The sequence below is a fragment of the Canis lupus genome, chromosome 13 (genome assembly GCF_003254725.2).
Source record: "Canis lupus dingo isolate Sandy chromosome 13, ASM325472v2, whole genome shotgun sequence".
Taxonomy (NCBI): domain Eukaryota; kingdom Metazoa; phylum Chordata; class Mammalia; order Carnivora; family Canidae; genus Canis; species Canis lupus.
Window position 1 is genome coordinate 9,901,085 of NC_064255.1, and position 26,932 is coordinate 9,928,016.

A 26,932-nucleotide genomic window follows, 5' to 3' on the forward strand; every position below is an offset into this window, starting at 1 on the left:
TTGCTCTCAACAGAATTGAAGGCAAACCCAATAGAATATTCAACTAATAGATGATTAAAAGTGATTTTTGATGCTAGACCACTTCAAGATGTTTGGCATGTTACTCAGAAAGTATTCAAAAATTAAAGGACATCACTATAACAAAAGCCTTTGCCTTCTCATCTACCTATTTATGTGAATTGATGCTGAACTCTCTCTTTGCCACTCAAATAATAAATATTCATCTAGGGGTACATTAATTGGTGAGAAAAAATACAATGTATCATATAAGTGCTTAATTAAGTTATCTGTTAAATTATCAAAATTATAATATGCATATATTTAGGTAAAATTGCATACTCATAATTCAGAGATTACATGATCCAGATCATATGTTTTAATATAATAAGGCATTTAAACTTAACTGTATATACATAGTTTTGTTAAAAATAAGTATGATAATGGGTCAATAAAAAATTTTAAGCATAAAAATATGTTTTTTATATATAAAAACATAAAACTCTGTGGTGGAAATGGAATAAACTTAAAAGCTAAGGGAGAAAGTGATAATTTCCTACCATTAAAAAAAGGTTTCTTGTATTTTTAAACTGAATGGTGGTGGCTATGAAATTGCCAGGGTATTTAGATTATATCGAATACATTTAAAAGCATTTTCAGTTTTGTTTAAAATATAAAGATTGAAATATTTCAGAAATTACATCCTTTTCATTTCTTTAATGATTAAAATAATAAATATTTTAGAAACAATTTAATAATAATAAATATAAGCAAATAAATAAACATTTTAGAAATTACTTTAATTTCTAAAATAATGATTAAAGATTCATTACTCCCAGTCTAATCCTGACAACAGACATATCTCAATAGAGGACCATCCTGCAATATACCTGGCCAGTCTACTCAAAACTCTCAAGGTCATTAAAAACAAAAAAAGTCTAAGAAACTGTCACAGCCGAGGGGAGATTTGATGACTAAATGTGATGTATCCAGAATGGGTTCTCCAAAACAGAAAAAGGACATTAGGTAAAAATTAAGAAACTCTGAATAAACCCTGGACTTTAGCTTAAAATAATGCAATAAGATTGGTTCATTAATTGTAAAAATGTATCATAAAAATGGTAAACTTTTAATGATAAGGGATACTACCTATAGGAGTAGGGGAACTCTGTTTTACCCTTATAAATTTTCTGTATATATAAAACTGTTCTTTAAAAAGTCTTTATTGCAGTGCCTGGGTGGCTCAGTCTGTTAAGCATCTGCCTTTGGCTCCGGTGGTGATGGGGTCCTGGGATGGAGCCCCATGATCGGTTCCCTGCTCAGCTAGGAATCTGCTTCTCCCTCTTTCTCTGCCCCTCCTCCCAATCCATTTTCTCTCTCTTTCTCTAATAAATAGATAAAATCTTAAATAATCTTTGTTTAAAAATTGATTTGTAAATTAAAAACCTAACAACATACAGGAAGCGACATAGTTCTTCAAAAACTATTTAGCAAGTATCCATGAGAAAATATTTTAAGCATACAAGTTTTTGTTTCTGCTTTCTATTACCTGAGACAAATGACCTAACGTCTTTCTGCCTCAGTTTTCCCATCTAAGAAATTACTTCTTACTATGATTTTTGAGAGGATTAAAATAATGTACGTAAAATATCTGGCATGTAGTAAGCTCATAAAACTGGTTATTATTGCTATTATTTCTGTCATAAACAGACATGTCAAATCCAGGAATCACAAGCAAAAATTTATGAGTAAATTTGCAATCATAACTGAGAGAAAGCTCCAAGTTGGTAAGACCAACAAACCAAAGCAAAATGTTAATACTCCAGAAACATCATGCATCCAAACGTTCTCAAATTCTGAGTACCGAGGAGGGGCAGGTGGCAGAAGAGTAGGGCCCCCAAGTCACCTGTCCCCACCAAATTACCTAGATAACCTTCAAATCTTCCTGAACATCTACGAATTCGGCCTGAGATTTAAAGAGAGACCAGCTGGAATGCTACAGTGAGAAGAGTTCGCGCTTCTATCAAGGTAGGAAGACGGGGAAAAAGAAATAAAGAAACAAAGGCCTCCAAGGGGGAGGGGCCCCGCGAGGAGCCGGGCTGAGGCCGGGGCGAGTGTCCCCAGGACAGGAGAGCCCCGTCCCGGAGGAGCAGGAGCTGCACCGACCTTCCCGGGCGGAAAGGGGCTCGCGGGGAGGTGGAGCAGGACCCCAGGAGGGCGGGGATGCCCTCGGGCTCCCGGGGACACTAACAGACACCTGCGCCCCGGGACAGTGCCCCGAGCTCCCTAAGGGCTGCAGCGCGCACGGCGGGACCCGGAGCAGCTCGGGGGGGGCTCGGGGGGGGCTCCGCGGAGGGGGCTGCGGGGCGGGAGCGCGAATCCAACAGCGCAGGCTCCGGAGCACAAGGCGCCGGGACACAGCCCAGGATCCGGCCTCCCCCGGGACAGGCAGAGGCCGGGAGTGCCCAGGACAGCGAGGACGCTCCTGCCCCGAGCTGAGCAGATCAGCGGCCCCGCCCGGGAGCCTCCAGGCCCTGCAGACAGAGAGCTCCGGAGTTCCTGCGGGGGCTGAATCCAGGGCTCCAGAGCTGGCCCCGCCACTAGGGCTGTCCCTCCTGGGGCCTCACGGGGTGAACAACCCCCACTGAGCCCTGCACCAGGCAGGGGCAGAGCAGCTCCCCCAAGTGCTAACACCTGAAAATCAGCACAACAGGCCCCTCCCCCAGAAGACCAGCAAGACGGACAAGGTCCAGGGGAAGTCAAGGGACTTAAAGTATACAGAATCAGAAGATACTCCCCCGTGTTTTTTGTTTTTTGTTTTCTTTTTGTTTTTTGTTTTCTGTTTTCTGTTTTTTTTTTTTTTTTAGCTCTGATTGCTTCCCCCACCCCTTTTTTCCCTTTCTTTCTTTTTCTTTCTTTTTCTTCTCTTTTTTTCCTTTTTTTCTTCCTTTTTTCTTTTCCCAATACAACTTGTTTTTGGCCACTCTGCACTGAGCAAAATGACTAGAAGGAAAACCTCACCTCAAAAGAAAGAATCAGAAACAGTCCTCTCTCCACAGAGTTACAAAATCTGGATTACAATTCAATGTCAGAAAGCCAATCCAGAAGCACTATTATACAGCTACTGGTGGCTCTAGAAAAAAGCATAAAGGACTCAAGAGACTTCATGACTGCAGAATTTAGAGCTAATCAGGCAGACATTAAAAATCAATTGAATGAGATGCAATCCAAACTAGAAGTCCTAATGACGAGAGTTAACGAGGTGGAAGAACGAGTGAGTGACATAGAAGACAAGTTGATGGCAAAGAGGGAAACTGAGGAAAAAAGAGAGACAATTAAAAGACCATGAAGACAGATTAAGGGAAATAAACGACAGCCTGAGGAAGAAAAACCTACGTTTAATTGGGGTTCCCAAGGGCGCCGAAACGGCCAGAGGGCCAGAATATGTATTTGAACAAATCATAGCTGAAAACTTTCCTAATCTGGGAAGGGAAACAGGCATTCAGATCCAAGAAATAGAGAGATCCCCCCCTAAAATCAATAAAAACCGTTCAACACCTCGACATTTAATAGTGAAGCTTGCAAATTCCAAAGATAAAGAGAAGATCCTTAAAGCAGCAAGAGACAAGAAATCCCTGGCTTTTATGGGGAGGAGTATTAGGTTAACACAGAGACCCACAGAGACCTGGCAGGCCAGAAAGGGCTGGCAGGATATATTCAAGGTCCTAAATGACAAGAACATGCAACCAAGAATACTTTATCCACCAAGGCTCTCATTCAAAATGGAAGGAGAGATAAAGAGCTTCCAAGACAGGCAGGAACTGAAAGAATATGTGACCTCCAAACCAGCTCTGCAAGAAATTTTAAGGGGGACTCTTAAAATTCCCCTTTAAGAAGAATTTCAATGGAACAATCCACAAAAATAAGGACTGAATAGATATCATGGTGACACTAAACTCATATCTGTCAATAGTAACTCTGAACGTGAACGGGCTTAATGACCCCATCAAAAGGCGCAGGGTTTCAGACTGGATAAAAAAGCAGGACCTATCTATTTGCTGTCTACAAGAGACTCATTTTAGAAAGAAGGACACCTACAGCCTGAAAATAAAAGGTTGGAGAACCATTTACCATTCAAATGGTCCTCAAAAGAAAGCAGGGGTAGCCATCCTTATATCAGACAAACTAAAATTTACCCCGAAGACTGTAGTGAGAGATGAAAAGGGACACTATCTCATACTTAAAGGATCTATCCAACAAGAGGACTTAACAATCCTCAATATATATGCCCCGAATGTGGGAGCTGCCAAATATTTAAACCAATTAATAACCAAAGTGAAGAAATACTTAGATAATAATACACTTATACTTGGTGACTTCAATCTAGCTCTTTCTACCCTCGATAGGTCTTCTAAGCACATATCCAAAGAAACGAGAGCTTTAAATGATACACTGGACCAGATGGATTTCACAGATATCTACAGAACTTTACATCCAAACTCAACTGAATACACATTCTTCTCAAGTGCACATGGAACTTTCTCCAGAATAGACCACATACTGGGTCACAAATCGGGTCTGAACCGATACCAAAAGATTGGGATCGTCCCCTGCATATTCTCAGACCATAATGCCTTGAAATTAGAACTAAATCACAACAAGAAGTTTGGAAGGACCTCAAACACGTGGAGGTTAAGGACCATCCTGCTAAAAGATGAAAGGGTCAACCAGGAAATTAAGAAAGAATTAAAAAGACTCATGGAAACTAATGAGAATGAAGATACAACCGTTCAAAATCTTTGGGATGCAGCAAAAGCAGTCCTGAGGGGGAAATACATCACAAAACAAGCATCCATTCAAAAACTGGAAAGAACTCAAATACAAAAGCTAACCTTACACATAAAAGAGCTAGAGAAAAAACAGCAGATAGATCCTACACCCAGCAGAAGAAAAGAGTTAATTAATATTCGAGCAGAACTCAACAAAATCGAGACCAGAAGAACTGTGGAACAGATCAACACAACCAGGAGTTGGTTCTTTGAAAGAATTAATAAGATAGATAAACCATTAGCCAGCCTTATTAAAAAGAAGAGAGAAGACTCAAATTAATAAAATCATGAATGAGAAAGGAGAGATCACTACCAACACCAAGGAAATACAAACGATTTTAAAAACATATTATGAACAGCTATACGCCAATAAATTAGGCAATCTAGAAGAAATGGACGCATTCCTGGAAAGCCACAAACTACCAAAACTGGAACAGGAAGAAATAGAAAACCTGAACAGGCCAATAACCAGGGAGGAAATTGAAGCAGTCATCAAAAACCTCCCAAGACAGAAAAGTCCAGGGCCAGATGGCTTCCCAGGGGAATTCTATCAAACGTTTAAAGAAGAAACCATACCTATTCTCCTAAAGCTGTTTGGAAAGATAGAAAGAGATGGAGTACTTCCAAATTCGTTCCATGAGGCCAGCATCACCTTAATTCCAAAACCAGACAAAGACCCCACCAAAAAGGAGAATTACAGACCAATATCCCTGATGAACATGGATGCAAAAATTCTCAACAAGATACTAGCCAATAGGATCCAACAGTACATTAAGAAAATTATTCACTATGACCAAGTGGGATTTATCCCCGGGACACAAGGCTGGTTCAACACCTGTAAAACAATCAATGTGATTCATCATATCAGCAAGAGAAAAACCAAGAACCATATGATCCTCTCATTAGATGCAGAGAAAGCATTTGACAAAATACAGCATCCATTTCTGATCAAAACTCTTCAGAGTGTAGGGATAGAGGGAACATTCCTCAACATCTTAAAAGCCATCTACGAAAAGCCCACAGCAAATATCATTCTCAATGGGGAAGCACTGGGAGCCTTTCCCCTAAGATCAGGAACAAGACAAGGATGTCCACTCTCACCACTGCTATTCAACATAGTACTGGAAGTCCTAGCCTCAGCAATCAGACAACAAAAAGACATTAAAGGCATTAAAATTGGCAAAGAAGGAGTCAAACTCTCCCTCTTCACCGATGACATGATACTCTACATAGAAAACTCAAAAGTCTCCACCCCAAGATTGCTAGAACTCATACAGCAATTTGGTAGCGTGGCAGGATACAAAATCAATGCCCAGAAATCAGTGGGATTTCTATACACTAACAATGAGACTGAAGAAAGAGAAATTAAGGAGTCAATCCCATTTACAATTGCACCCAAAAGCATAAGATACCTAGGAATAAACCTAACCAAAGAGGTAAAGGATCTATGCCCTAAAAACTATAGAACACTTCTGAAAGAAATTGAGGAAGACACAAAGAGATGGAAAAATATTCCATGCTCATGGATTGGCAGAATTAATATTGTGACAATGTCAATGTTACCCAGGGCAATTTACATGTTTAATGCAATCCCTATCAAAATACCATGGACTTTCTTCAGAGAGTTAGAACAAATTATTTTAAGATTTGTGTGGAATCAGAAAAGACCCCGAATAGCCAGGGGAATTTTGAAAAAGAAAACCATATCTGGGGGCATCACAATGCCAGATTTCAGGTGTGGTCATTAAGACAGTGTGGTACTGGCACAAAAACAGACACATAGATCAATGGAACAGAATAGAGAACCCAAAAGTAGACCCTGAACTTTATGGTCAACTAATATTCGATAAAGGAGGAAAGACTATCCACTGGAAGAAAGACAGTCTCTTCAATAAATGGTGCTGGGAAAATTGGACATCCACATGCAGAAGAATGAAACTAGACCACTCCCTTTCACCATACACAAAGATAAACTCAAAATGGATGAAAGATCTAAATGTGAGACAAGATTCCATCAAAATCCTAGAGGAGAACACAGGCAACACCCTTTTGAACTCAGCCACAGTAACTTCTGGAAAGATACATCCACGAAGGCAAAAGAAACAAAAGCAAAAATGAACTATTTGGACTTCATCAAGATAAGAAGCTTTTGCACAGCAAAGGATACAGTCAACAAAATTAAAAGACAACCTACAGAATGGGAGAAGATATTTGCAAATGACGTGTCAGATAAAGGGCTAGTTTCCAAGATCTATAAAGAACTTATTAAACTCAACACCAAAGAAACAAACAATCCAATCATGAAATGGGCAAAAGACATGAAGAGAAATCTCACAGAGGAAGACATAGACATGGCCAACATGCACATGAGAAAATGCTCTGCATCACTTGCCATCAGGGAAATACAAATCAAAACCACCATGAGATCCCACCTCACACCAGTGAGAATGGGGCAAATTAACAAAGCAGGAAACCACAAATGTTGGAGAGGATGCGGAGAAAAGGGAACCCTCTTACACTGTTGGTGGGAATGTGAACTGGTGCAGCCACTCTGGAAAACTGTGTGGAGGTTCCTCAAAGAGTTAAAAATAGACCTGCCCTATGACCCAGCAATTGCACTGCTGGGGATTTACCCCAAAGATTCAGATGCAATGAAACGCAGGGACACTTGCACCCCGATGTTTCTAGCAGCAATGTCCACAATAGCCAAACTGTGGAAGGAGCCTCGGTGTCCATCGAAAGATGAATGGATCAAGAAGATGTGGTCTATGTATACAATGGAATATTACTCAGCTATTAGAAATGACAAATACCCACCCTTTGCTTCAACGTGGGTGGAACTGGAGGGTATTATGCTGAGTGAAGTAAGTCAGTCGGAGAAGGACAAACAGTGTATGTTCTCATTCATTTGGGGAATATAAATAATAGTGAAAGGGAATATAAGGGAAGGGAGTAGAAATGTGTGGGAAATATCAGAAAGGGAGACAGAACATAAAGACTCCTAACTCTGGGAAACGAACTAGGGGGGATGGAAGGGGAGGAGGGCGGGGGATGGGGGTGACTGGGTGACGGGCACTGAGGGGGGCACTTGACGGGATGAGCACTGGGTGTTATTCTGTATGTTGGTAAATTGAACACCAATATAAAATTAACTTATTAAAAAAAAAAGAAACCAATTATCAAAAAAAAAAAATTCTGAGTACCACCTTCACAGTACTCTCCTGCTATTCAGCAGTGCTGGGTTCTTTGTACCCAGCCCCTGACATCCAGCACTGCCGCTGCATGCAGCCGGGGGAAACTTGGGTGTCCTCTGGGCCAAAAGCCTTGGGGGCACCAACATGACAGCTAGAAGCCCAGCCTCACAGAAACTGAGGGCTGCGATGTGAACCTCTGACAACCTTTCCTTCTTAATACCATCCACCAAGAACTGAAAATTAAATTGATAACACCAAAGAAACTGATAATCAAAATATTGCGAAAAATGCATAGCAAGGGCAAGACAAGTTTGCAAAAACATTCTCAGTGCTGAAAGATCCTTGCAGAGACATTTGAAACTCAGAAATTTCATCTGCAAGTCTCCATGTCTGCCTCCCTTTCCAAAATGTAAATTCTTCAAGGGTAGAAAATTTGGCTTTTTAAGCTCTTTCTTTGCAACAAACACAATGTCTGGTTGGCACTTAGTAAATATTTGTTTAGTGAACAACTTTTCCCCAAAATAATATTTATCCCAATAGTTCATGAAGATAATGAAATAATATTTATATTCTTTATGATATGAACTGATGGTAATAACTGATAGCTCTTACATTGGACACAAAAGCTTTCAATTCACATTTGCATATGATATCTCATGTTTATCTTTGCAAATCCTCTGTAGAGAATGTATCATTTATTTTCATTTGTTTAAATCATTTTTACCATTTTATGCAGAAGAATGCAAACTTTCAAATGTCTGCCTGTTTGCAAGATATCAAATAAATGTTTTCCATGTAAAAAAAGTAATTGAAATCCCATCCTGTTTTCATTTCACCATCTTTTCAGTACTTTGGACAGTAACTTAGAACCATTGGTTTATTTGATCCTTAATTCATTCATCAATTCAATAAATGTTATCAGACATCTAGTTTGAACTAGACTTCATCAGTAAACAAGGTATAGAGTTCTGTCCATTGGTAAACACCAAAAGAATTTGTGCAAATAGGGGAAATGATATGTGCAAAAAGCTTTGAGTTTCTAAGGAATAAAAATGATGTGCTTTGGAAACGGGCCCCTACTACTTTATTACATGCGTGGCCCAGTAAGTGTTCTAGGCCCTTTACATACGCCATGACATTGACTGCTATAAGTATACAAGGTAGATGTTATCCTTAGGCTGCTTTCAGGTGACAGTGTACCCATTTTATAGAAAAGGAAATTGATCTAAGAGAGATAAAGTTATGTCAGGTCCCATTAAGTGAAGGAGCTCAATTTAAAAACATGTCTGCTAAATACTCAAGCCCACTTTCTTCTTCCCAGCTTATCTGTGATTTCTAATACAATGACACTTTAAAAATTCCGAATAAAAGAGCTTCAAATGTATATTTCATGCTTTGCCTGTTGTGCCCAAGAGAGCATAAAAGTTTCTTGTTAGCTTAACAACCATGCTGCCTCTCTGCAACAGTTTACCATTCCTCATTTGTTGAGGTCCTTGGGCCAATTCTTTTTTTTCGTGGTAGGACACTTGCCTTGAATCCCAGACTGACTTCACTACTGTCTTCCCTTCTATACTCTCGCTGGGCCCAAATGGTGCTTTTAAAAAGACCAGAGGATATACGAGCCAAAATACTGGGGAAATAGTAAGTGTATACCAACAAAGAGAGGAATGGTAATGGAGGTCTTGGAGGGCAGTTATAGCAAGGAGACCAGAGGGAAGGAGAAACCGTGTCAATGGCTAAGCTCTCAGAGCACAGCAGTGCACAATTTGGTTTTGGTAGGAGTGGGAGACTATACAAATATACAAACTTGTATTTTTTATAAAATTTAATGTAAAATATTGAGCAACTTCCCTTGACAATCATCCTCCAAAATAACAATAATAGTAATCCATTGAATTAGTGTTTGCTGTATAACCACACAAAAATTTAGTGTTTAGGTGAGATTCAGCTGAGTGCCTCTTCTGGTCACAGAGGGGATAGTTCCTGTGTCAGCTGCAGCGTCGACCAGGGACCAGTGTGAGGAGTTTCAGCTGTGTATACTGCTCTCTGCTCTAGGTAGCTTCCCATCCTCAGGCAGGCTTCCAAGGGAACAGTGGAAGTACTCAAGGCCTCTGGAGAATGGGCACGACATCATCTCAGCCACATCCTAGTAATATACACAAGGCATGAAACCAGCCCAGATTTAAGATAGGAGCAAATAAAGTCTGCTTCTTGATGCAAGGAGCTGCAAAATCACATTGCAGAAGAGTGTGACTATGATGTGGATCAAGTTTTCATCCACATCAACTTTCAAGTTTTCATTGTTACACCAAGCAGAGTAGCCGATTCCAAAGAAAGTGTGTCTTATATAAAGAACTTCCAATTTCCAGGGACTCTATTAGAATTTAGAAATAATAACAGGGCTTTAAACTTAATTTTAACTTTAAACATTCCTCTCCACCCATTAAAACAGCAACAGCAGTAATTGTTTATTGAACACTCATAATATGTTGGAAGCTTTGCATTTAATCCTCTGTGTAATACTGCAAGATAAGATATATGATCTGTGTTTTACACATGGGAAAAGTCAGAGAGGTTCAATGGCTTGCCCTGGGTCACAAAGACAGTGTCAGGCCTGTCTTATTTCAAAGCTCATGCTTTTCCCTCTCTATTACACTCTAAATTGGCATCTGAGGGACGCCTGTGTGGCTCAGTGGTTGAGTGTCTGCCTTGGACTCAGGTCGTGATCCTGGGGTCCTGGGATTGAGTCCCTCATCAGGCTCCCCATGGGGAGCCTGCTTCTCCCTCTGCCTATGTCTCTGCCTTTCTGTGTGTATTTCTTATGAATAAATACATAAAATCTAGGTAGATGATAGATGGATAGATAGATAGATAGATAGATAGATAGATAGATAGATAGATAAGTAAAATTGCCACCTGAAAACCCCTTTGGAAATTTATTTTGCATCCTGGGTGTAATAACATCTGCACCAAATGGGAACACCAGAAATTGAAATACTGTAGTGGATATAATGAATTGGTTTTACCTATCATTTCATTCTCCTGCTAGCATACATTCCTTTATTTGCTACAGAGACTGGAAAACTAAAGTCTGCATTTCCCACAATCCCTTAAGTGTAGGGTTCTGAAGGTGATTTAGTTATTTGTTTAGGTGGCTTAGTTTATTTTATAGCAACTGTAAGATTTTATTTGGTTCACTTTTAAATTTTTATTTTTAAATAAAAATTGTATATATTAAAGGTGTACAACATGATTTGAGATACATAGAGTGAAATTATTTCTACCATCAAGCTAAGTAGAATATCATCTCCTCACATACTTACCATTTGTGTGTGTGTGTGTGTGTGTGTGTGTGTGTCTGTGTGTGGTGAGAGGACCTGAAATGTACTGTCTTAGCAAATTTCCAGTATTTGATACAATGTTATTAATTATAGTCCTCATACTATACAAGAGATCTCTAGAATTTTCATCCCGTGTAACTGTTCTTTTTTAAATTTTTTTTACTACTAGACACTAAGAGTCCTGCAAGGGCTGGTAGCATATTTTTATTGTTGCTTTTGTTTTCCCTTTGGTTATCTATCACCTAGCACACTGTACCTAGCACATAGAATATGTTAAAACATGCATTTTTTATTGTGGTAAAAAATTTATAAGATCTGATCAATTCTCTTGATAAATTTTTAAGTGTACAATAAAGTATTGTTAAGATAGTATAAGTGCAGTGTAAGAACAATGTTGTACATAACTTTTTCACCCTGCATGACTGAAACTTTATAGCCACTGAACAGCAACTCCTCATTTCCCTCTCCCTCTAATCGCTGGTAACCACCAATCTACTTTCTGTTTGAATTAGTTCAATTACTTTAGATCCCTCATGCAAGTGGGATCATGGAGTATTTGTCCTTGTGTGACAGGCTTCTTTCACTTAGCATTATGTCCTCCAGGTTCATCAGTGTTGTAGCAGATAATAAGATTTCTTTCTTTTATGGCTGAATAATATTCCATTGTGTATAGAATTACATTTTCTTTATCCACTCAGCCTTAAAGGACATTAAGGTGGTTTCCACTTCATGACTATTGTGAATAATGTTGCAATGAACACAGGAATGCAAATATCTCTTTGAGCACCTGATTTCAATTATCTTAGATAAATAACCAGAAGTGGGATTGTGAGGTCATATATTTTTTTTAATTTTTGAGGAATCTCTATGCTATTTTCAATAGCAGCTGCATTGTTTTACATTCTCACCAAGCACGTTACAAGGGTGTCAATTTCTCCACATCCTTGGCAACCCTTACTATTTTCTGTTTTTGTTTTTGCTTTGTTTTTTATAATGGCCATCTTAACATATGTGGGAGATGATATCTGACTCATTTTAATTTGCATTTCCCTGAGGATTCATGATGTTGACTATCTATTGACATACTTGTTGACCATTTGCATGTCTTTTTTTTTTTTTACTTTTTATTTATTTATGATAGTCACACAGAGAGAGAGAGAGAGAGAGAGAGAGGCAGAGACATAGGCAGAAGGAGAAGCAGGCTCCATGCACCGGGAGCCCGACGTGGGATTCGATCCCGGGTCTCCAGGATCGCGCCCTGGGCCAAAGGCAGGCGCCAAACCGCTGCGCCACCCAGGGATCCCCATTTGCATGTCTTTTATTGGAGAAATATCTATTCAAGTCTTTTGTCCATTTTTTAATTGAATTATTTGAAGAATTTTGTTTGTTTTTTTGTGGGGGTTTTTTGTTTTTTGCTTTTTACTATTGAGGTGTATGAGTTTCTTATATATTTTCAATATTAATTGATATATTTGAATATCATATATATATATATCTTATATACATTCCCATATACAAAATGGGAGATATTTTCTCCCATTCTGTAGATTGCCTTTTTATTCTGTTGATTGTTTTCTTTGTCATGCAGCAGCTTTCTGATTTAATGTAATTCTGCTTGTCTATTTTTGCTTTTGTTATCTGTGCTTTTGTTGTCATATCAGATAAATTACTATCAAGACCTAAAAGTGATTGAGTTCTGGAAATAAGATTAACTAGCCTAAAATTGAGAACCAAAAGTGAGGAATATGTCACTCTTCTTTCTTTTCACTGTTACTTTTGTTTTTGCTATCAATCAAGATGGCGAAGACATTGGTTTTTCCATTGGCTATATTAGAAAAGGTCCTAATTTCCAGTCATCAACCTCATGAGTGATGCATTCTGAACATCCACTTTATAGGTACAGGTACAGATTGTAAGAGGTGGTATGGTTATAGCTCTGGCAGCAATAGCAAGAGATAAATGTAGACTATCCTGACTGTGGCAATGGTGGTTGGAGCTGAAACCCAAAACCTTCCCCATCACAGTAAAGGCAACAACATCTTTAAAGGTCCACTTTTGCACATGGTTTTGGGATTCATCCCTGAAACTATAACATAGAATTTGTTGCTACATCCAACCCAACAATTCTGTGAACCATTTGATACACTAGAATAAACTCTTTTCTATATAAATCCACTAGAGTGGATTCCAACTATACAGCTAAAGTCTTTTCTTTTTCATTTCTTTTTTTTTTTTTTCAGCTGAATGCTGAGCAGTGCAGCCATTAACATTATTATCTGGATTATAAATATCTTTTTAGTTTAATTTTCTACAGTGGAAAAAAAGAGGGGAAAAAGAAAAAAATATCCTTGTCTGGTCCATAGGAGTTCAAGCTGTATATGACCTTCACACCTGCATCACTCTCTACTCCCACATTTACTGAATATACTTCTCCACAGGGTGCCCAGGGGAGACAGCTGGTAGCATGGTCTCATGGAGACAAATCTACACTTAATAACTTGAAAGCTATGGAACAGATATACTGACTATATTTAGACCTCACATAGCACAGCAGGAACATTTAAATTGAAGCTATGAAACCAAAATTGAAAGACTATTAGTTCTAACTTAGTCATTTCATCTAGATATACCACCTGTGTGCACCCAAGAGTTTCTTGTTCCATTAAGGATTTCATGTTTAAATTGTGTTTGTGGGGTGGGTTTAAATGTAAACCAACAGCAGTGGGAATGGAGTCACAGGAAGAATGAAAGATAGGAAAGGAGAAGGGCCACAGTACCTGGCTTTGCTGTGCCCTCTCAGCTTCTCTTGGATTGCTTTCACTCTCATCCTCATCTATTGGTCCCCACTCTCCTATTTCCCTTTTTCAACTTCTGTTCTATATTCCCTTCACTTCAGGTTGTACCTCAACCCCACTGCTTTGTTTCTCTTTCCTCCCATCTTTATCCTTTTATCTTCTTCTTAATCAAAAGAAGAAAGCAAAATTGCAGAACAAAAATGTCCTACAAAAGGTAAAGCGAGCTCCTACTTCAACATCTAATGCCTGGCTCTCTTCTCTTCTCTTCTGCTTCATTCAATCATTTTTACATCTGAAAAATGACCCAAATGAAAGTAAATTTTAAAAGAGAAAGTAGTTTTTAAATAGTATCTACTACTTTCCATAATAGCTAAACAAGAATATTTGTATTGTGATTATTATTCAAAGCCAACTCAAACTATTTAGCAAACATTTATTCCATTCCTACTCTATGTTCACCCTCACAATGGCTTAAGAACTGGATAAAACATGATAAATAAGGCTCAGTTCCCACCCCCAATCAGCTAGTAGGAAAAACATATTCATGCAATTATGAAAAAATATGATAAATTAATACTCCAGTTTAGGCCAGAATCTCAGTGTCACCTTTAATACTTCTCTGGAAGGAGCTGGACCACTCTGCTTCACCACATGGGCTAGCACATTTCCTCATACATTGTTATTGATTGTTTAGTGCCTCCATCCCTAGCATGCCCAATCTAAAAATCCCCTGGGAGCCCATTTGCTATGGGATATCCAGGGAACATCATTCAGGTCTTAGCTTGCTCACAGAATCTTCCCTACCTGCCCTTATTCATGTTTCATAGTAAAACAGTGTTAATTGAACATAGTTGCCTTCCCCTAAAGATGCCTTTGTTCTCTCAGCTCAAGGGTAGGAGATCCAAGTTAGCTGTGATGGAGTAGCTGAGGCAGAGTTCAGCAGGAGTGGGCAGCAACTATGTATGATATAGTGAACTTTGTTATCACCATGGCTGAGGATATAATCTAGACAGGTCAGCTTCTTAAGATGGAGAACAGGGGGCAGGCAGTGTGGATTCAGAAGAACAAATAGATGCTGCCCATCAAAGTCTACTGCTTTTGCTCTTCAGTATCTGCTCTTGTCTTTCATCTAGTTGAAAAGTTCATACCTTCAACCTGAAGGACTAAGCTAATAATTTGGCTACCACATTTCATACCAGGAAGTAAGCAAAAAAAGAGGGATCACAAAGTTATCAATTAATGTAAATCATAGCTGCTTCAGTCCCTACTCCTATAGCTGGTCAAGAGACCAAAATTGGCTTACTCCACTACACAGCTCATGTTTCTTTTACCTTCTGCAAGCACCTTGGCTGCAGAGGGATTTTTTTGTGGATGGATGACCTGTAGGATCTAAGCATTTGGTGTTCTTATCATTTTGGGGTTGTTGCTATTTTCCATTGAACAGAACTATTAGATAAGGAAGTGTAAACAGGCACCCAAGAGAACCCCCTGAGTCTTAAACACAGTCCTTATGAAAGATGGGAAGTCATGTAAAGATTATGAGGAAGAATATTCCTGAAAGAAGAAGAAGCCCTTCTAAGAGGTCCATATATATATCTTTTCTCACCCTCAATTTTCCAGTTATGTCTCCAAGTGCCTGATTCCCTGGCCAGCCCAACACCCTTATGCACAGCCATTAATCAGTTTTTTTTTAATTTTCTTTTTTTTAATTTTTATTTATTTATGATAGTCACACAGAGAATGAGAGAGAGAGGCAGAGACACAGGCAGAGAGAGAAGCAGGCTCCATGCACCGGGAGCCCAACGTGGGATTCGATCCCGGGTCTCCAGGATCGCGCCCTGGGCCAAAGGCAGGCGCCAAACCGCTGCGCCACCCAGGGATCCCCCATTAATCAGTTTTAATCTATAACTAAGGTTCTGTCTTTCCATACATGTATTACCTAAAGTTGTGCCTACTGAAATTCTATGTATCCACTTTCACCGCTGTCTCTTCTTAGTGTAAGAGCATCTACTCCTAGCTGGTGCCAGGATACCACATAGATACACTGGTAAGCCCGGTCCATATTTTTTTTTCCATCCTCCAGGAATTAGTCATAGGAATTCTCTGTGAGGCTACAAGTTTGAGTTGAGAGCGAGGCAACAAAGCAATAGAAACTGATAACATGGGCAGCCGGGGTGGCTCAACAGTTTATCACCGCCTTCAGCCCAGGGCCTAATCCTGGGGACCCAGGATCAAGTCCCACGTTGGGCTCCCTGCATGGAGCCTGCTTCTCCCTCTGCCTGTGTCTGTGCACCCCCCTCGAATAAATAAATAAAATCTTGAAAAAAAAAAAAAAAGAAACTGATAACATGAATATGAACCACCTGCTTATAAAGTTTCCTTATGCCTCTGGATCTCCTCAGACTCAATATCTATTAGCCATTCCCATTTTAAAGATTTATTTGAGAGAGAAAGAGAGAGAAAGAGAGCATGCACATGAGTTAGGGGAGGAGAGAGGGAGAGAACCCCCAAGCAGACTTCTTGCTGAGTGTGGAACCAGACCAGGGCTTGATCCCAGGACCCAGGAGATCGTGACCTGAGCCGAAACCAAGAGTCAGATGCTCAACCAACTGTGCCACCAATGAGCCCCTAGGTATTCCCATTTTGTAATACTGTTGCTGATCTTGTCCAATTTATGATTCAGGAGCTCAAATAATACTCATCAATAACATGCAGTTTGAACAACACAGTCACATCATGTTCCATGGTTAGGCACTAGCCTCTATGACAGCCCAGTAACAAGCTCATGAATCATGAAGGAATGTTATTATCATTTGCAGACATGAAGAAATTTGCACAAAATTACATTGCTAGTTTAAGTAGCAGAGCTAGGATCCATATCTAGAACCTACGCCCTTAATCAGCACATTATATTATCTCATCGTATTTGATTTGGACTTTGAAAGGTGAATGAATTTGGAGCAATACCATCAACTTAACATTTTATTGTTTACATTATCACTAAGTCCCAGGAAATGTACTAAATGCTTTTCATTTATTATCTCATTTAATCCATACAAAAACCCTATGAAGTAGCTACCATTATCATGACTTTCTTACACAGGAGAAAATTATGACTTAGGTTATTTTCTCACATCATGAAGCTAGTTAATGGTAAAGGGAAGATTTCATTCCATGCAGTCTGACTCCAGATCAACATGGTAAAGATTGACAGACCAAGTAGAGTAGAAGAGCATTTAGACAGAAATAGTAGTGAAGCCCGGGTGGCTCAGCGGTTTAGCATTGCCTTCAGCCCAAGGTGTGATCCTGGAGACCCCGGATCGAGTCCCACATCAGGCTACCTTCATGGAGCCTGCTTCTCCCTCTGTCTGTGTCTCTGCCTCTCTCTTGCTCTCTCTCTGTGTCTCTCATGAATAAATAAATAAATAAATTTTTAAAAAAATGAAATAGTAGATGATAGCAGAATAGAGAACTTCATCTGGTTGACAACAGGGAGCTACTGAAAGGTGTTAATTTGGAATTACCACCTACTGTGGGGAGGGAACCTCTAAGTAAAGTAGGAGAGTTAATCTGTTTAAGCAAAGTTCATGTGTAATCCTATCATTGCTTCTGGTTATGGTCATCAACAACAGGTCCGGGGTAATCCAGCAGTAGCGGGGAGAGGTAGGCAGAGATGAGACCTAAACTTTTCCTCCGGGATGACAGTTCCATAGGGGGCAGGAGGCGGGGGGTGCCACATGCTCTAGGTAAAGGATGACAGTGCCAACATCTTTAGCAAATACTTCCAGCCTGGAGGGAACTAACCACCTTTGGGGGATGCAATCACTATTCTTCCTGGTCATTTATATTATCTCTGACATTGAGACTCCAGATCCTCTTTTTCTAGAACTTTAACAATGCCTGACCACCTGATCCTTTCTGACTCAGCAGAATCTTTTGAGCTTCCACTTCTTCCCAAGAAAACCATTGATCTGTCCACGTGATCTGTGCCTCTTTGATTTTGACTTCTGGCTGTCCCATAGCTTTGGCCAGCTAGACCCTTTCTGGTCTTGTTTTCTCGTGGCAGGTCTCAAACTGTCTGTATTCGTTGTTAAGTATTTTAAAATACTAATTATGGGAGCACCTGGGTGGCTCAGTTAGTTAAGTGTCTGCCTTCAGCTCAGGTCATGATCCCAGGGTCCCAAGATCAAGCCCTGCATCTGCTTCTCCCTCACCATCTGCCCCTGCTCTTGCTCTCCCTCTCTCTCTCTTAAATAAATAAAAATCTTTTTTTTAAATTTTAAATAAAATTTTAATTATGGTGGAAGTAATAGAAGAGGGTAGAAGAGGAAAACACATGCCACAAAGAGACCAGATGGGAAAGTAATTGTTCATACCTATGAGGTAAGGGCTGCAACAGAATGAAGGCAGCATGAGCAGGAAGCTGCTGAAGACTTTTCAAAGAGATGTTGGTATCAATTGACTGACTGATGGAGGTTAAAGGACAAAGGAATTCAGAAGTAAATTTTCAGTTTCAACTCAAGGTAAGCCGGAGAATGGTACCATTGAAATGCTAGGTTGGAAGAACGGAATTGAACTGTAGACATGCTGAGCTTTAACGTGGTCCAAGTGCTAGTGTCCATGGGGCAGCAGGGAATGAAGGACCCAAGAGCAGAGCTAGCTATTGACCAGGAATTGTTTACATAGTACAGGTCAGAGAAACAAGAGAAATGAAAGAGCTTTTCAAGGGGAAAAATGTAAAGAACATCCTATAGAGTAGATCCCTTCTGTATATCCAGTAGATAAAATATCAGAGCACTATAAGCCTCATTTTCTTCTTTATCTCAATTCTTTTCTTTCACTTTTGAGGCTCAGATGAATGTGTGAGGGAAAAAAAGACTAAGTTCATAGAGATAATGGGTATCGCAAATACAATAATGCTTCCCCCAAAAGATTTTCTTCAAAAAAATCTGTTACAAATTTTATCAAAGCATATTTCCATATCCTGTTATAATAATAATGATAGTACTTAAAAATCTCTCTTATTTTTTCAATAAATTCTATTCTATACTATGGTAACAGAATAGAGTGATCTAGTTGCTCATTTTCTCCAGAAAGATATAATATGGATTGTATACACATGGGTTAATAATTTTTAAAGATCTCATATTCTTAAGAGATACTACCTAGTTTTCCTTTTATATTCAAAAGGCACATTGTGATTTTGTATTCCTCAAGGTTATCAATGAGGTCATAAATTTTCATTGGACTGGGAATGTGTCAAAGCATGGGATTCATTGGATTTTCTGATAAAAATTATAGGCTATCATTTGTTCTCTACCTGAGCAAAGACAAATGAGTCCAGCCACAAGAATTTCCTGAGTAGGCATAATAATAAATCCATTAGAAATGAAATTACATTTATAATGAAGTTAGCTTTTGCTATATCAAAGATCTTTTCAATATGATCATTAGAATGCTATCACTTTAAGATTTCATCTTCTGGCATCCCATTAAGCATAAAACTCTCAGTCAAAGTCTATTGTTGATTTGATTGATTTTTTTTTTATTTGATTGATTGATTGACTCACTGATCATGCATTATCCTTTAAAGCATGTCTTAAGTTTGATTGCTTACAATCTATGACATTTAAAAATTTATCTCAGGTATAAAAACAGAGATTTTTCAATTAGTTCTACCATCTTAAATTTCCTTTGATGAGAAATGAAAAATGGGGGAACCTGGATGGCTCAGTGGTTGAGCATCTACCTTTGGCTCAGGTGGCGATCCCAGGGTCCTAGGATCAAGTCCTGCATCGGGCTCCTTGCAAAGAATGTGCTTCTCCCTCTGCCTATGTCTCTGCCTCTCCTTCTGTCTCTCATGACTAAATGTATAAAATATTTTTTAAAAAATAAGAAAAGAAAAGACATGATAAAGTGGACAAGCCTAAGGAAGCCCAAATGGAACTTTCTCCTACTATTTGGGCAACTTTCTGCCATTCTTCCCTAGGAGAAAAAAAATGGCATTTCTTTGAAACTGGGAAATGGCACTGCTTTTCGCTTACATTGGAACCCTTTTTCTAGTGCTTCCCCAAGCAGTATAAAGCACACTAAATCAATATACGGGAACAAGAAATTTTAAATCTGTGCACAAAAATATCAGATTATAAATAATAGATTATAACCCAAATCATTGTCCCCACCAACTCACCACATAGAGACTAGAAGATTGGTCTTTGCCTAAGAAATCAAAACCTTAAAAGTACTACAAGCAGTTCTAGCTTGGCTACCAAAACAATGTACAAAAAAGAATATGCAATTTTGATATGTGCAAATTTGAGTTAATACAGTGTTGCACAAATCAAGAACTGCCTATATTTCAAGAAGAGGCCAGGATTTGAGCTCCTGGCTACAGAAAGCTGACTTGCTCTACATAATCAATTTGGGTAAATTTGTTTCCTTCTGATTTATTTCTCTTTTGCTCCTAAGAATACAAGAAAAGATAAGAAGAGAAACCAGCCAGATATCAAGAGCCAGAATGTCCCACAGAATGCCAGGACCTTTAAAAATTCCTCAGGGGGGATCCCTGGGTGGCGCAGCGGTTTAGCGCCTGCCTTTGGCCCAGGGCGCGATCCTGGAGACCCGAAATCGAATCCCACGTCGGGCTCCTGGTGCATGGAGTCTGCTTCTCCCTCTGCCTGTGTCTCTGCCTCTCTCTCTCTCTCTCTATGACTATCATAAATAAATGAAAATTAAAATAATAATAATAAATAAAAATTCCTCAGGTAAAACAGTTTGGAAACAAAGATATCTAATAATTATGTTTGAGTTGTCTGGCTCTCTAGACTTTCATTGTCCAATATTATGGCAGTTCAGTACTTAAAATGTGACTGGAAAGAATTGAGTTGTGCTCCAAGTATGAAATATACACTAGATTTTTAAGTCTACATAAATAAGAAGAAAGTTTTAAAATCTCATGAATAATTATAATCACAAGTGATTATATTGGTATTTTAGACATGTTGAATTAAGTAAAATATACTATTAAAGTTATTTTTTTTAATGTGGCTACTATGGAATGTTTAATTATGTAATTGGTTCACATTATATTTCTATTGAATAGTAGTGCTCCAGTAAATTTTGCTACATACTCAAAAATTTTATGTGAGTGGATTTTGGTGAGAAACAAGAAAAAGGCATTAAACCAAGGACAGCACAAGCAAGATGGCATCACAATCCGAGTAATACCACACATAAGGCACAGCTTCAAGAGCTCTACATATATTGATTTTTTAATCAGAATAATAATACTGTATGTAAGATGAAGAACTCCATTTTTCGAAAGCAAATGAAGGCACAGAGAGGTTAACTAATTTGCTCAAGGATATGCAGCCAATTAGAGGTAAAGGAAGATTTGAACCAAAGTATTCTGACTCCAGAGTGCATGCTCTTTTCTGACTACTTCATTGATTTACTCTTTTAGCAGCAGCAGGAACTTAAGTCAGAGGCTTATGAGAATGTAAGTATCCTGAGAAACTGCAGAAATGTATAGCAAGTGGTGAAACTTTCCACATGTCCCTGGATGTGCATTTAAGCTAATCTTCCTAGACCTTAATGGGAAGAACAGTATTCTCTGAAATACGGATGACATAGAGGTTAGGTTTGCTATAGGTCTTCCATAACTTAATTAGCTTGAACACAAACTCATTCATAGAGTTTCTGTTTCACTCCCTTTCATTCAGAAGGCCCTACCTTTGGGCCCCACTCCTCGGGTCATTAGTAAGGCACAGTGACTGTAGACCTGAGGAAAGGCTAGTCATGGAATTTCAGGCTCTGGAGTTCAGGAAAGAGAGCGAAGTAGTGGGTCAATTGACCAGGAGGGAACAGTTGATCTAAATTAAAGTAACTAGATCTGAAGCTCAGAAAAGGTAGAGCCCTACTTCCTGAAAGAGTTACTGAGACTTTAATTTGGGCTTGAAAATAGAGAAAACTTATAAGAAGGTGTAATTATCCCAAAGATCCAGATGTGGTGAAATGAAGGGGCACCTGCATCCCAATGTTCATAGCAGCAGTATCGACAATAGCCAAACTGAAAGGAGCCAAATGTCCTTCCACAGATGAATGTATAAATAATGTGTGGTATGTATGCACAATGGAATAGTACTCAGCCATCAGAAAAGATGAATACCTACCATTATATCAACATGTTTAACTGTCTTCTCATTCCCCAAGCCCATCCTTGGGAGACTATAAACTTGTTCATCATTATATTTCTAGTAACTATAAAATACCTTGCACATAATAAAGTAACAATAGGAGATCCCTGGGTGGCTCAGAGGTTTAGCACCTGCCTGTGGCGCTAAACCCAAGATCAAGTCCTGCGTTAGGCTCCCTGCATGGAGCCTGCTTCTCCCTCTGCCTGTGTCTCTGCCTCTCTCTCTCTATCATGAATAAATATAATCTTAAAAAAAATTTTTTTTTAAATAAAGTGACAATAAATACCATTGAATGAGGGAAGGAATGAGTTTCCTTATCCAATAGAGCCAATTGATGAAAATTATAGCTGATTTTATCTTAGAATTTTCTGCTTTTACTTGTATCCTAACTGACAAATGGAATGTTTTTATTGTTAAAAAATTCTTCGAATTATTAATGGTGAATATAGGAAAGTTCCAATGAGATTGGCCCAAAAATCTAGTAAAACAAGATTCTATCTGAAAACTTCATTTTTTCATGGACTGGTTCTATAATGTGTCGAACATCACATCCATAAACATGGAAATTATGGTGATAATTATTGCGATAATATGGTGATAATTATGGTGATAATATGGTGATACCTCTGAAGTAATATTTAAGATGAAATTTATTCTTCCTATCTCTTTGGACAGTGAATCCATTTTTGTATATAGCTGTTATGGTAATTGAAGTAGTCGAGAGTTGAATATTATAATGGGAGGAAAGGTTCTATAAGATGAGAGCCTTGGTCATGTCAATGCTTTCTGGCCAAAGACCACCAGGAACACACCTGCAGTTGAACAAAGTTGAGTTCATTGATTTGTTCCAAGAGAGATTTCATACCATAGGGTAGTGTGGGACATCTCAGTAGTACAAAGGTCCTATAGAATTTGATCTTTTATTAAGTTTGTTGAAGCAAGTAGTGAGAGCATGTGTCAAGAATGTCCAACCAATTAGGGTTTTGTTCTGGATTGAATGTTGTTTGATTGCAAAAAATAATTCTATGACTGGTATCTTAATAAATCTTATCTGTAAGTTGGAAGGAATGAAGCAAGGCTACATATGTATTAATAAACTATTAGGCTAGGGGAATGTTTGGTCATTTAGCTTAGATAACGTTCATGATTTATCTATTTTCAGATGTGTTTACAGAGGGGTTGTGTTTTTTTTCATGGTCTTGTGACATCTGCTACTCCTTCTCAGTGATTCAAATACCAGAGTCCTGGTTATTCACCTCATCCAGTGAAGGCTTCAGCTCACTAGTGGCCAACTGGAAGTCTGTGAGCTAAATCAGGTCTGAAAATATGTTTTGTCTGGGCTTCCCAGAATTTATATATTTTATTTTATTTTATTTTATTTTATTTTATTTTATTTTATTTATTTATTTGATAAAGAAAGTGTGTGTACCTGTATGGAGATGGCAAGGAGGGACAAAGGGAAAGGTGAGAGAGAGAATCCCAAGCAGGATCCACACCCAGCGTGGTATGCACCCACCACCACCACCACCACCCATGGCTTGATCTCAAGACCCGGAGATTCCAACCTGAACTGAAACTAAGAGTTGGATGCTTAACTGACTGAGTCACCCAGGTGCCCCTGGGTTGCCTAGAATTTTTAATTAAATGAATTGCTAACATTTAAAATTGGGAAATTTTACATGAATTAGATCTAAATGTCTGGCTTGTCTGGAAAAAAAATCATAAATTCCAGCATTATTGAGTCTATATTCTGCCTGGCAACAAACATTCAGCTGGAGCTGAGGAACAGACTTTCACATGGCCTACTGCCTCGGTTATGTGGGCATGCTAGATACTTAAGTCTGAGGTTCTGATTCCCTTCTTGCTCTTCTACTTCTGCCCCTATCATCTTTGCCAGTGGTTCAGTAGCCTCTGCATGACCACCTAACACCTGGGGCCCAAGTTTCCTGACTTTCTCAACAAAATGATCTCTGCTCCCCTTAATCTTAGCCTCCCATTCTATATTGCCCCCTAGCACCTTATCACTGGTAGATGCACCACCTTCTAAATCTTCAAGTAGCGCTTTGTGACTAAGATATCCATTCTTCCAACTGACTCACACTGTAACTCCTACTGAAACTCTTCACTTACCTCATCTAGAGACTGTGAACTTTTAAATCTCCTCATTTTTCTCTGTCCAACAGCCCCTCTATTTTCACAGCTGCCTACTGAGCCTGGATTCCATGACTCATCATATCACTCATTTGCCCATTTCTGCTCAGAATCCAACCAAACGCTGTTTGAATTCAGCCATCACCATCTCTGCACCTGCACCAGGCAGCTGAATACTACTAGGGAAATCATACAACTAATAGTACTAAATTCATTACACTTTAAAATCATTTAGCACTCATATAATATGACTCAACATAATGTCAGAAATTTAGTATATTTCCCTAGACTATTCTGGATTTTTTTTTCATTTTTTACTATCTCATCAAGCCTTTCCCATCTCCTCCCTCACTCATTTACCTCTTTAATAACTTCATTTCAAATTCCCTAGCAGAGACTCCATGAGAGTAGAGATTTTGTATGGTTCAGTGCTGTTATTTAGGCCAAGAGTGGTAATTTAATGCCTGGCACATAGTAAGAACTTAATAAATATTTGCTGAAAGGTTATTTCAAGGTGAATATTTTCCCGCCATCAAATCTACCTACCTATCTGTATATGTCCCCATTCTTCTCTGCATTCCCTACTGTTCACTGGAAGAACTACCCCACATTTGTGTGTTCTGCAATTTAGTCCTTCCTCATTATTTTGAAATGCTTAATAAGTTTAATTTAATTTAAAAATTCATCCATGTTATCACTAGATATTTCAACATTACATTTGTTGAAGAGTGCTTATGGACAAGCCTTATATAGAACATTTTGCTATGCTAATTATAATCATCATTAACAATTTTGGAGCATCCAAATTTATTAAGTACTGTTCCAACAACTCTTTATATACCAACTCATTTAACCTTCACAATAACATAAGATAGGCACTATTTTTTTCATCCTCATTTAACTGAAGTACAGAGAGGCCAACTAACCTGCCCACATTCTCACTGTCTAAAAACAACTGAATCTCACTCTAATCCACCATGCTCTACTTCCCCCTCTTAAAAAACAAAATTAAAAAGGTAAAAAAAATAGTACAAACTTCCACAGTGATGTAAAGAAAATTGCTGAGAAAGAGAATGGAAAAGAGGGAGAAGGAAGGAGGGGGACATTGATGCTTCTACCTCTAAAGTTATCCCAAATCTTTTTTTTTAAGATTTTACTTATTTATTCATCAGAGACAGAGAGAGAGGCAGAGACACAGGCAGAGAGAGATGCGGGCCTCAATCCCAGGACCCCGGGATCACACCCTGAGCCAAAGGCAGACGCTCAACCTCCTGAGCCACCCAGGTGTCCCAGTCATCCCAAATCTATCCTCTTCTTTTCCTCTCCATAGCCACTACCCTACCCCAAACCACCACTATTTTTCACCTGGCAGTAGCCACTCAACTGTTTTCCAAGATGCTTTCCTCTCCTCAGAGCTGCCACAATTACCTGCTTAAAACATGAACCAGATTATCAAAGGACTTCCATTGCATTTAGCATAAAACCCAGACTTATCGCCGTGTTTCATCAAAAGCTGCATTTACCAGCACCTGCCCAACTCTCCAACTACATCTTACCTAAACATCCCAACTGCCACAACGAGGAAGAAGAGTCTGCTTTCAGTTCCTGGAACACATCACATTCTTTCCTGAGTCAGAGACTTGGCCTGGAATGTTTTTCTTCTTGCCTGCCCCTTTTGGTTCTCAGCCCAATATGTCACCTACACCAAGAGATATTCCCCAAGCATTCTATACAGAGTAACCTCCTCCCTCCCTGCTTATCATGTGACTCTTTATTGCCTCCATAATATTTAGTGTTACCTGTTCTTCTGTCTCTGTATCCTAGGTATCCAGAACGGTTTCTAGAGTGTGATTGGTACTCAGTAAATATATATTGAATAATAAATGAAATGAGATATTATAGGTATGACTCTTAGCACAATTCCAAGGCTCTTACATGTATGACACTGGCCAGCGATTGCCTGATTATTGATGTTCTAAAATAAGCCAAACTAATTTCTCAGTATATCTTTTATCTATAAATAGCTCTCTTATTGCTCTTAATTTTTTGGTGGTTTATGAAAGGAAGTTACCCAGTTCCCTTAATCATGAGCCTTGTTTTCTCCAGCTACACATTGCTTTTATTATTGTTCTTGCTGTTTATAATTTACTGAAATCTACTCTCAGGAGAGGAAGTTTTCCTATTACCATCTCTGCAAATATCTATAAATGATGGTAAGGATCTCTTAAATGGTCATTTCCAAAACATTTGCTTCAATTCAGGAGCAGTTCACATGGCAATACCTTTTCTTTCAAACTGCTTTTATTTTTAAGAAATAAGACCAGATATAATAATTTCCATTCTGAATAATTTGGGGTATCTATAAATGGTTACTTGGGCACTAAGAGAATATCTGTAGAGAATGAGTAATGTTTTACTTGAAGTCTTTTG